Raw genomic sequence first — 13734 nt, forward strand, 5'->3', positions numbered from 1 at the left:
ATCGTTTTAATTTTGGTATACGTAATAATATGTAATATTAATCGAAGAATCAATCATATGAACAGTTAGCTCATATAATTAATTCCCGAACGCATAATATGACGTACAATATAAAAAAAGGGACAATTTAATATTTCCTCCGACACATATTTCGTGTGAAACGCCCGGTTTAAATCATTATGAGTTATTTTTTTTTCTTTCGTGTTATTGACATTACACGTAGCGACCCGTTTCACGTTTGAAACATCAAATTGTATATTCAACATCATAACGAGTGAACGAACTGACGAGATTTGATTTTTTACCTTTCTCCCGCGGAACTCGTACTTCCTCATAATATATTATGATATATAATAATATGCATATGTATAGGTAGTTTAGACTTATTTTGACCGACAATTCTCAGACTCTTTTTAATCCTACGTGTTTCGAAACTAAGAAGTGATATTTAAAACTGAACCTAAAAATGTTTACAACAAACTTTTAGTATGATATTAAACAAATTATCCATAGGCAAAGATGTTAATATTTTCTGTTTAATTGGTTTTTTCTTTTCTTTGTTATCGACTATCGTCTAAATATTTATGAGTTTAAATATTCACGTGTACAACCCTTGCCTGATGGATACATCAATAATTAATGAATGAATGAGTAATTTTTACTAAAAATAAATAAATACATTTTAAAATGTTATACTTATACGAATAAAAAATACTATGCAAATTTAAGAGCAAATAGCAATACATTTCTATTTACTATAAAATAATTACACTAAACTGTAAAGCACATCAACAACCATAAGAATACAATTGAATAAATATACTATATATAATATGTAGGTCCTAGGGCCTGTAATCTTTAGTATTTTTATTCAATAGATTAAATTAATCATGACTTCCTTGAAAAAAAATATATTTGCATACAATTGAAATATTATCACAGAAATAAAAAAATTATTTAGATAATTTATCTAAGATAACCATTTTATTTAAATAGATTGATAAAAATATGCTTTAAGTTACTTATATATATATATATAGGTAAGATAAAAAGTTATATTTTCTCAATAAAATAAATAAATAAATAGATATGAATTATAATAATTTAAATAACGCATAACACTGATATTGTAATCCATGATCGTACTATTTCATACACGAAAAATTAATTTTTAATCTCAGTGTAAATACGAACGATCACGTATTCATAAGTAAATACTAAATACTATATTATATCGTTACCGATACAATATGTCGAAAAATAGATTTTAAATATTAATTCTTGAGTTTATGATCCATGTTATTAGTATAAACCATGTCTACTACAGTATCATATTCCTGAGTATTTTGGCCATAGGAATAGCTTATACAGACGTCAGACAGTGTATTATACACTATAAATAATAGTGTTATAAGGTGTTTTCGACGAAAGTCTGTTATAAATAAAAGGTATTACATGCGTCGTCGGGAAATTCTCTGTCATTTCATTAAACTTGATCCACAATACGAATATCAACCGAAAAACTGATTTATACGCTTGTTTGTGTATGTGTGTGTTTGTGTTTTGTACCAGCGAATGGTAAATACACTTCGATTTGGGTGCGCAAGGACCGTGACAAGTGTCCCACAGGCCCATAGGTGGATACCTCTTTAGCATAAGCTCTTATAAACTTTACAGGTTACTCAGAAGTTATTATTTGCGAGACCCGCGTGACTGCGGGAACCGGCAGGAGACCGTGTGTGTGAAAGGACCAGAGAATTCCAAATTCATAAACCGTATGTTATGTACACGCGTTGCTTTACATGAGTTAATTCGAATTTTCATTTTCTATCGCTTACTCTCTCTCTTTCTCTCTCAACTTCCTCAGCGTCTTTCTAGGTAACTCGAGCGTGTTCCGCCATCGTCAAAAGGGTAGTTCGTGCATAGTATTATATTAGCACCAAGACAAACACCATGGTATAATAATACCAATAGTTATACGATTTCAAGACGACTTATGCGCGCGTTCTCTTTTCTCTCACCGGTTTTTGTTCAACGCACGTGAATAACAAGTACTTAGAAATATAATATAAAACTATATATTGATTTTAGGTTGGAAAACGATTATGTTCTTTTGGATTAGTTCGTACACAGCAGGCCTGTAAACACGGGGGGTTGGGGAATTGCCCCCTCCCTTTTGTCACGTGATTGACATAATAAAATTTGAAATGAAAACTCCTTTTTGGAAAAAAAATGATGAGCTCATTAAAGCTATTCCTAATACATACGAATTAAATTACAATGATTTTAAAATATTTGAGGATCTTAATATTAATATTCAATCAGAAAAAGAAATAATTTATGTAAGAAATTATTAAAAAAAAAAAAAATAAAATAATATATTATCTAATAAAAATATTTTGTTAGAGCTTTATTCACAACGTAAAGTATTCAAAACTACATTTCAAATGATAGCAGCACCTGAATTTAGCTCAGCAGGTTGTGAATTGGCATTTTCCTGTTTAATCTAACTTGAAAATTCTTAAAAGCAATCAATGAAATATAACCGGCTTTTAAACTTGGATTTATTGGCGTTTAAGTCTAAACAGACTGAAAATTTAAATTTGGATTTCTTATTAATGAATTTTAACAAGCAAAATGATAGAAAATTTCAGCTGTATTAATTAAAAAAAAACAAATTTTTATTGTTATTATTTTTATATTTAAAATATTGTTTAGTTTGTATTTTTAAAACAAAATTTTTATTGCAAGTCCTTAAAAATATATTCAAAGTTTAGTAAATTATATTGAGTTATGATGAGGTTGTTATTAATGGTTTTCAGTTAGAAATTTATAGTAGAATAAGTGAATTAAAAATAGTATTAATATTTTTTTTTTCCTCCCCAAAAATTTGTTTGTCTCACCTAATGATTTTGTCTGGCTATGGGCTTGATACACAGTAAAGGTTCTTAAACCTTTATTTTGTGTATTACTGTGTTTTAAGAACTTGCGGTCGAGTACCAATTATCAATGGGCGATCGGTAATTAGGCCACAAATTAAATCTGTTTTTAAAATGTATCCGGATATTGGGCCATAAATGTATAATTTAGGAGTATACGAGTATATAACGTTTATTAACTATTTTTTTTTCTAATACATAAACATAGAATTTATTTTAAATAATGCCACACAGATTTTACAAATTTAATATAAAACAAGGTACATAAAATCAGTCAAATAATTATACTAACATTTGAAATTTAATGGTGACTCAATTACCAGATACAATAATAAAAGTTGTTAAAAATAATGACCAATTACCGGGTTTACCTGTTGTAATTGTTTGACAAAAGTGGTCCGATTATTGTATACCTTTTTGAAAAAAAAGGTTAATATTGTGGCCCAATTCTCGGGCACCCATCATTAATATCTAAAAACAAAATTATTCAAAACTACATAATCTAGTAAAATAATATAAACATTTTTCAATGCTTCTGTATTATAATGTATGCATTGCATCACTGCCATGCGGTATTCCATGCATATACATATACAAGTACCACAATAATTTGAGTAAATTAAAAAAAAACTTTATTCGAAAATAAAGTGAATTGTAATTAAAATATAATAAAATAGATGCATGAGTGAATAAGAAATAAGTAATTATACATTGTCCGGATCGCCATCATTATTAATATTAATAAAATAGGTCCGTATATTATATTGTTATGACGTGTATTATGTATATTACGTATGTTAAACTCGGTGATGTACGTCTTTTGATATATATATATATTTAATTTTTTGTTGCCGTAGATTTCATGTGTTTCACAAAGGATATTGACGGCGTAGAAGTTTTTGTCACGTTACAAAACATTTTATGCGTGCTTTTTCTTATATCAGTATGATATAATATTATAATATTCATAAAATTGTTTTTGACAAATATTATTTACGTCACACGATCTACGTACAGGGCACGCGAGTGTGTGTGTGTGAGTATATATATATATATAAGCGCATGTTTGTGCAAAATTCCAATACCAGTGATTTTTAATATCCCAAGAGAGTATCTGTAACGTTCTCGATAGTCGATTCCAAAAAGTATTGTCAACAAAAACCCACGTGTCTACACTACTTAAACGGTATATTGCCGATGTAGGTACTATTTTTTTATCAATTTCAATAATGGTGTAGTGAAAATAAAATGTCAATTGCACCACACCAACACCAGCAAATCATTTAAATAGTTGTTTAAAATATATTCGATTGTATTCTCGTGCATCTACTGTATAAATTAACCTAACTACGGGGTCGTCTTATTTTTAGGATAGTAAATATATTGAATCTGAAAAGACCAATTTTTTTTTACACTTTATACAGTTTATTGAATTAAATCATATACACTGTTGTCTGAAAAAACATATTATTATTATATTATCCAACCTTTGAAGTATACGCGTTTGTCGCACTTACATATTATACACTGCGAGTTATCAAATTCGATTAATAATAATCATTCCAAGTGATTGAATTTAAATTAATTAGAGTTAATACTTGTCTGTTGCAGTACAATTTGTCTACGTAGACCCGAAAAATAAATTATTAAAGTCATTAAAAGCGATCCGATATGGTGGATTTAAGATCAAAAGTAATATTATAGACCTGAAAAATGTTTTATTCATGCTTTGAATGAATGCGTTGATTAATATTTTATTCACATTGTCTAAGTACGATTGTAATAGGGTTGTATCAAATCAAAAAAACCAAATATTATTGTAATACTATTATGACTGTATATTGATGATTTTTACGTAATCTTATTTGTATATTTTAAATTAAGTAAATATACCTATACATAATCATATATTATATAATTTTTAAAATATTTATAACTCTAGTTTCATTGTATAGTGTCTTCGAAAATTTTTTAAATACTCACTTATATACACGTAATCGTATTGCTTACTTATATAGTATACAATTTTATTATAAATATAAATATTGTACTTATTATAAATATTATAGATGGGTAAAAATCTGAGAGAAAAAATTATAACAAAATGAATATTCCATTCAACGACTTTAGATTTGTTTGACGGTAAACGTGACTTATTAGAATCATTATAAAAATAAAAATGGAGATACTTAATGCATTTCAGATATCGTAATTTGGTAGTGTTCTCGTGGGTTATTGTACGGTCGTAATAGTAACAATTATAATAATATTATTATTGTACCACGTTCCGGCCCAAAATGAAGAGATGACTTCAACCATTATTCGTTTAATAATGAGTTGACCTTTTGACAAACTACGAAGTCCACTTCTCTGAGTGCTTTTGCAAAAATGCTCAATAATTATTCATACAATAAAATATACTTATTATGTTAATATATCACGATAATAGTATTTCGTGTGAGATAGGTTATAAAAAGAAGTCCATGACTAGCGTTTTGGAAATTGACTTATTTCTAGTCACCGAAACTGCATTTTTTTTTTTTATTGTTTGTAAATAAACTTCACTAAAACCAATTTTGAATGTTTTTATGTGTATTTTTTTGAGGTTGTGAATACGACTAAATATTGATCGTATAAAAAATAATTAAAATACAATCAAAATATTATAATGTTTCGTTTGAAATCTTGTAGGTTTCTAGTGGACCGGGTATTCGCCTTTACCTCACAGGTTACAGGGTTTTTGGAAAGAAATATTTTCGAATTACATAATAATATATTTAATAAATAATATTAAAAGCCTTGATACGAATTACGTACTTAAAATGCTTCAATATGATGAGATAAAATGATTAAAATATTATATGTTTAATTGTATATTTAAATTGTAACTATAGTTTTGTTTTACATATAAAGCTGCTTATATATATTATATATTAGTTAATACTTATCCCATCCTAAATTTTAACCCCTCCATCACATTAAGCTTAGCTTGTGATGTGGAGAAGGAATTTATAACGACACATACGCATTGCTAAAAATCCCAGATGGTCCCTTCCGTGTATGGGATCCAACAAAGTTTTTGGATAGATTAACTCTGACACATGTTCATACTCCTATATTTATTCCATATTTTTCTATAAACAGCTGCAGCGACACACTTTCAATATTTTTGAACGAAAAAAGTATATAATATGAGTTTTAACACTTTATGATATAAATAATATTTAGTAAAATAACTGTTGTTTTATATTCCATTGGGTACTGACTATGGTAACTATATTAAATTGTATTTTTATATCTTGAACATCGAATATTTTTCAAAATAAATACATAAAGATGTTTAGTTTAGAATTATTCTTTCATATTGAATAATATTATAATATTCATATTAATACATAAAAAATAATATATTAAAATACCTACTAAATCAAAGTATCAAAAAATTTTAGAAACAGTTATATAGGTAGGCAGTTAAAATAATGGTAATTAAAATTAATCAAAATCAAATAAAAACACTATAACATCGTAATAAAACCAAACTTGAAATTTACTCCTATATATTTGTCTAAAATTTAAAAATTATTATAGTAATAATGTATGTAGTCATATTTCGAGAAATTAAAATATTCTATCACATAATATTATCTCTTTGTGTTCTAATTAATTGCATATTGTGTAACATAATGGTTGAAGTATAATATCATATGTCAAAACTTCCATTAATAATAATAATAATAATTAAAAAATCTTAACGGTATGGTTGGGTTATAAATATTATAGCATAAAATAATATATTGAATTCAATATTTTTCTGTTATTGTTGTATTTTAATAAAATAATATATAATTTAAAATTTGATTACCACTGCAACTTACAACATACACCAAATTTTATTCGAAACGACCGCGAGTGTTTTCAAAAAGTAATAAATTATCAAATATTAAATGTTATAGAATTGTCGACTTCGACCAAGGATATCGTTTGTCATCAAATGAAATGGGCGAAAATAGCAAACTATTTGCTAACTACAAGGATTATGAAACATCGTGATCATTTAGTTGGTTGCAAACTATACGACCTACGTTTAGTACTGTACGTAATATAGTGATATGTAAGTAAAATAAGTATTATTATTATTTTTTTTAATAATTACAATGGAAGTTATAATGTGTGAGAGAGGAAAAAAAATATTGATTTTTAAATAAATATAAATATTTGTTCGCTCATGAGAGTCAATGTGCAAAATTCGTTGGCAATATGTCAAGAAAACATGTCCTGATAAAATATATACAATTTTCTTGAATTAACATGTAATAAAATAAATTTTAGTTTAAAAAAGAAATAATAATTAAAAAAATTTCGGAATAATATAATAAGCAATCTAAAAAGATTTTTATTCGATTTTAACAGTATATTTTAATATCAGTTGATAAATTACTCCATTTACATCGACGAGAGACGACAGTTGAAAACGATTTTTTTTATAATTGTAGTTTTTTTTCTTTGTATGTATACAAATTTAGATTGAATTGTAATTATATTAACGTTTTAAAATCTATGAAAAATGTTTTGACGCGTTAATAAGCCGCATAACATCGCTCAAGAAATTTGTGTTATGGATGTTGAAGATGATTGACATAATAAAATAGATGATCTATGTTATGAATTATGATATTATAAACATCATTATAGCATATATTAGTTTATTTATATCTATTTTTAGTTTTGTATTCGATGGCTGAGCTTAACATTATATTGATGCGTTTATGATACTTCAATAGTACATTAATTTAGATTTGTTACTTCGTTTGGAGTTTTCTGATAAAATACTAAAATAGGCATGTTGATAGTATCGAAATACTAAACGCAGATTTTATTACAAGAGTTTATTTTCATTGAAATCTGTAGATCAACGTTTACTATAACTTTTTGAAGACAGTTATTTTATTTAACAAACAATTCGAGATACATTTCAGGTGATCTATTTACCTAGAATGTGAATGAAGTTAAAAATTAAATCGTTCATTTAAAAAGTTTGTTGTAAATTTTCGATGTCAATGAAAAAAACCACTATTATTAATATTATTTGAATATTTTTGTACACTTAGATTCTAAATACATTTCATTATTATTTTTATTTTTTTTTTAAATTATAATTTTATCATTATTAATAGAATAAAATATATTTTTTTCTAAACTATGAATAAAACACTACTGTTTCCTGTAATTGCGCACATAAAATTTTCAATCAATTTAAAATATAATCCAAATGTTAAAATATTGTTAACTGATGAACTTTTGTGAAAATGCGAAATCATATTCATGGGACTATTTTAATAACACCAAATGATTAACCGCATTATAGTTATTATATTTCAATACATAAAGATTTATATCTTTGATTAAACCAATTGACCAGAGTAGAATATAATACTGGAATATTTATGATAAAACAAAATAATGATAATAATATTTTCAATTTCTTTATTTCTTTTTTATTATATCGTAAAATTAATTAATTACAATATGAATAATAAAAATGGGATTTGAACACACACACAAAAAAAAAAAAAAAAAATTAATAATAATTTAAACATTTACAACATTAATTTTTAAGTTTTTTTTTTAAATTATCTAGCAAATAATTATTAATTTAAGAAGGCAGTTAAAACTTAAAATATTAAAATTAGATTTTGCATAAAAATGGGGATATAAAATTTAGGTCATATAACAATTTTTATATTTTATTATAATGGTTGAAACACGTTTGTTATTATTATTATTTTTGTAATACATAAAGCTTTATATATTCAAGAATAATACATGTGTATATAAATATATTTTTGAATAAAAAACTATTTATGTATAACACGCACAATAAAACAATAATGTTCGCGCGATTTTACTTTTGTTTATAAATGTAGGCTCAAGGCTGTATCTACTTACTGTACTTTGTGTGATTAATACAAACTATTTCTAAAAGCACGAATCAATTAAACAAGATAAATGTTTCCAGTATATTATCTATCACCATGGTAATTTCTTTACCAACTTGTGTGTTTTCATATGCAAATTGTTTACCGAACGTTCTTCTTGAATAGGAGCAATATATTCTTTTTTTAAACGTTATTTTTTTTCCCCAATAAAAATACGTGTACTCGTATATTAATTGTTGGCTGTATAGTTTTGATGAGAAAATTTCAATGCGAAAAATAATTTATCACAACTTTGTTAAAAGCTATATTTTCATTTACAATCCTATATTAAGTATTTAAGTGTACCTATAATATAATACATTCAGCAAAAACGCAGGATACGAATGTTTAGCCTGCAATTTATCTAACGTTAATGATGTGTGGTGACACATAATAGCTTCTCCTATTTTAAAACTATTGAAATTAGATATTAGATAATATACATTTTTGTTGTAGTTATTTTAAATATTTTTAATCTGGATTTTTACATTAAAAAATAAAAACGATCTCAATTTTTTTTTTAAATATAGATTTATTTTCAACAAATTTTAGTACATAAAAAAACATACTAAAAGAATTTAGAAATATATTTACTAAAGAATATTAAAACAAAAAATTAATTTATATGTAAAAAAAAAAAAAAATAAATAAAACGAAGGTTCATATCAAATAATATTTACTGGGTACACAATTCAAATGTCTGCTACAAATGCGTTTGATTTCAAATCGGTTACAACTTACATTACGAGAATATTATTGTATTTAATTATTCCTGTCATAGAATAAGGTGTAAGAAATGTCAGAAACATGAAGTAATGCGTATAGAATACTCAAAATAACGTTTCAACTTATTGGATGCTCTTATTTTTATTTATTGAAATCGATTGACGTTGACTTGAAGCTTTCTTCGACTCCTGCCGATTTTAATTATTGTCGTTTTTGCGGTCGTACGAATATCGTAGCAGTTGTATTGAACCATCGATTGAACCAAGTCGGATCGCGGTTGTAATGTTATATGAACAAAACTATGTTTGTATTAAAAGCCGTTTACAGTGTTGTAATAATCGATCATGTCACTGAAGGATAATCTATATTACCGAGATTATAAATATTGTATTTGGATCTTGGATGGGGTATTTGAACGGTAGGGACACAGGGTTAGCGGTTTTCGTTTCAATTCAAAGTTTACCTTTACGCCTGGAACTTTTGTCCGAATCATGACCTTTTCGCCTAACTGCCTCTATACGCCACGCCGCAACATTGATGTTATCTGATAACACTTTGTATGCTGAGAAAATACTTATATGTATATAATGTATCGGTAAGGATGGAAAAACTTTTCTGAAACAATAACAATACAGAGTTCTGGAAAGGTCCAATACACGCCACGTAGACATTATTTCGCTGAACATGACGGTAGTTTGTAGCTATTCGTGGTTTAGATGTTTTCCATAATGTGTTTCACCTTTTAAATTTCAATTGTGGTTTTCGCGTTTTTCACCTTTTTATAATAATAAAATAAGTTCTTAGTCATCTCCATAAATTCCGATATTATAGGTATAGAAAAATACATAGATGTGTTCAATATATTAAGTCGTAAAGAAGAAATTTTATTTTTAAAAATCGCACTAATTAATTGAGGAACGTATTCATTGGGTTTTTCTTGTGTATAAAATGTAAAATTACTAATTAATAAGGCATACAATTTAGAAACGATTCGTTGGTTCGACGCTGTTCTTCAAATTGAAAATAATAATAAATTGTATACGTGATGTACTCGTATTTAATTGTTCAAATCATAATTATGGGGTTTTTTCAAGCATTTTCATTTGACTGTTCAATAATTTCGACGTATATTTAAAACAAAACATTTTAGTATTTTATAAATTATAATACTTTATTGTCGTTGTAACATTTTAATATTTCATTTCGTTGAATCACACTATTCCATTGAATTTATAATCTTGCAACACTAATATTTTAACTAAATGGTTTTAGTATTTTTTAATTATAATTTGTCAAACGAACATTATTAAATTGTGTTGAATGTATGTAGTACATTTTTCGACGTTATATAAAATGTTGACATGCTAAGCAATTTGATTAGAATTTAAGTAATAGCTAGTTGGTTTTTTTTATTTATGCTTATTTATACAATTTTTTTAAGCTAATCATGATTTGGTAAATCTAATATCATGTCAGTATTTATCATGATTTGTCTTACGAAATGACTGTTCTTTTCAAGTATATTAAAAAAAAAAAAATTTTAATCAATATGTTTAATACACTCATGCTATTAAATATACATATATTAACATTATGGAAGCTTGCAAGTCTAAACCTAAATTGAATGAGAAAAGTTTCAAGCTTTAATTCATTTCAACTTTTATTTAAAACGTTAAAATATATTTAACCTGAGTAGCTTGCATATTTTTAAAAATGTTTAATTCGACGCTAGATATCAGTGTTTATTTTCGTATTAAAAATTTAAATAAAACTTCATCCAACAATAATTTCTATAATTATAATCAATTTTGTTTTTATTCTATGGTATAAATTATAACGCGTTTATGTGCTAAAAACTAATTCTAATATATGAGCTGAAACTTTTCAATATACGCAATAAATAAACGACTTCTCTTAATTTTCTTTGATTTTGGCGTTTGTTATACAACAAACAACATCATAGACACATATATTTGAGCGTTGTATAATTGTTTTATTCAGTTATTTTTAGTATGCTTTGATAATGTTCAGATTAGTCTTTACCTTCGATGTACAATAATTCTTACATCGTTCAAGTGGAAATAGGCGCAGCGATATCGTACACTTTATGCGAACTAAACCGATTTTTCTACTGGAAAATGTACTTAGATACGAGCACATAAGGTGAAATTCGGTACACTAAATTAGCTTAAAAACGTTACTACTTTATCAAAAGCTCAACATTGTGTGAAAATTATGTTAAAAATTGTGTGTTTAGCCAACAAAATATCTCGTTAATAGAGAAAAAATATAATAATTATTTATTTGTTTTTTGTCTCTCAATTAGGATTATAAGGAAATCATATTTTTAAAAATTCATAATTATTCAACGTATTACTGTTTTTATATAGAATACATTTTATGCCATAATTTTTTTAAAATAGTAATAAGAATTCTAAAATCTCTACGGAATTGGGTGGTTAAAAATGTACTATAAAATAATATTGTCTTCTTGTCACAATAAAATATTATGATATAATTTATAACATCCAAAAGTATTAAATTACATTATTAATTTAATACTAGTCAAGTTGTTGAGTTAATATTTGTCGTTGATTTTTAAATGTATTACTAGTTTAAATTTATTTACGATACAAAGTCACTAATATAATTTTAATACATAAAATGATTGAACAAAAGTTAGTTATTATTTTTATTAATACAAACATTTATTAAATCATTAACCGGTTTTTGTGTTTTATAAGACAAACAGTAAAAAAACAGGTAGGTTTTACTCTAATTTAACAAGTCATAATGTTAAAAATAAAATTATATCAATATAAATTTAAAAAAAATTATATTCTATCGAAATTTAAACGATTTTTTTACAAACGTGCAGTAGGGTATTCAGATTATTCAGAATTAGTTTTTTGAGAGAGGTTAAAACAATTGTAACAAATTGAATTGTTTTAAATTTTGTGTGATTTGTATTATAATTATACATTTCATTACTTTTTTACAATTTTTTTTATAATTATGGTAGAAGTTTAAATATGTAAATTGTTATGTTTAACTATAAATGTTAATTCGTTTTTTGCTTCAATTTTTTGGCAAGTTCGTCTATCTAAAATGTTGTATTTTAATTCTTTGCTCATTTTACTGAAGGTATTTAATAAATAATAAAACTCTGATAAAAATTAAAACATTACAAAAGTCGTTCCGCCATCGGTGTAATAATTATAGACTACAGATTGACTACTTTAATAATTTAACACAGACAAAATTATTATGAAAAAGTTATCGAAATTCGAAAAAACATTAAATGTAGTGCTGAACTTCTAGTCAGTTTTAAACGTTGTAAATTAAACGATATCTTACAGAAATCTAATAGTTATAATTTTGACGTTTATTGGTGACCACTGAGCATTTAATTTGAACAGGCTACGATAAACAAATTATATCTGAAAATTATTTTATTCGATATAATATTTTAGTCAAAAATATAAACTAGTGTTCAGTTATTATCTGTAATTTTTTTTAAATTATTATATTTTATTTGTACATATTATCTGATATTAATAATAGTATTTGAATATTTAGATATTTTTTTATTATTTTATGATTTTTGTCCCCCCCCCCCTTTAGTTAATTGAATACATCAATATTAATATTTACTAAAATTATAAATATATCATCATGAATAAAACAAGGGATAAATAATGATGAAATATAGTGATGCATATATCATAATTAAAAATACAAAGTACAAATAATAACTTAATACATTGTTAATTACAAACAAAACTTAATATTTCTTTATCTTTATAATTACGACTACCTTCTACCTATAATTTTTGTGTGTTTAAGTCTTAATTTGAAAAAATGTTTTTAGTTTATAGCTAATAAGTCATAATTAATTAATAATAATTGAATTAATAGTAAACGTTAGTTTAAAATTATGTTTAGAAATAATATTAAAAACAAATTAAAAATAAAATTGAATAAAAAAGTATTTCAAACAATGGTTTACTATCATACGATATATTTTGAAATATGATGATAAAAAATACCAAAAAATGTAATTTAATTGATCACGTATTTTTATAAATGGGAAC

This window comes from Melanaphis sacchari, unplaced genomic scaffold (genome assembly GCF_002803265.2).
Source record: "Melanaphis sacchari strain LSU unplaced genomic scaffold, SCAv2.0 Contig43_pilon_pilon, whole genome shotgun sequence".
In the NCBI taxonomy this organism is placed as follows: Eukaryota; Metazoa; Arthropoda; class Insecta; order Hemiptera; family Aphididae; genus Melanaphis; species Melanaphis sacchari.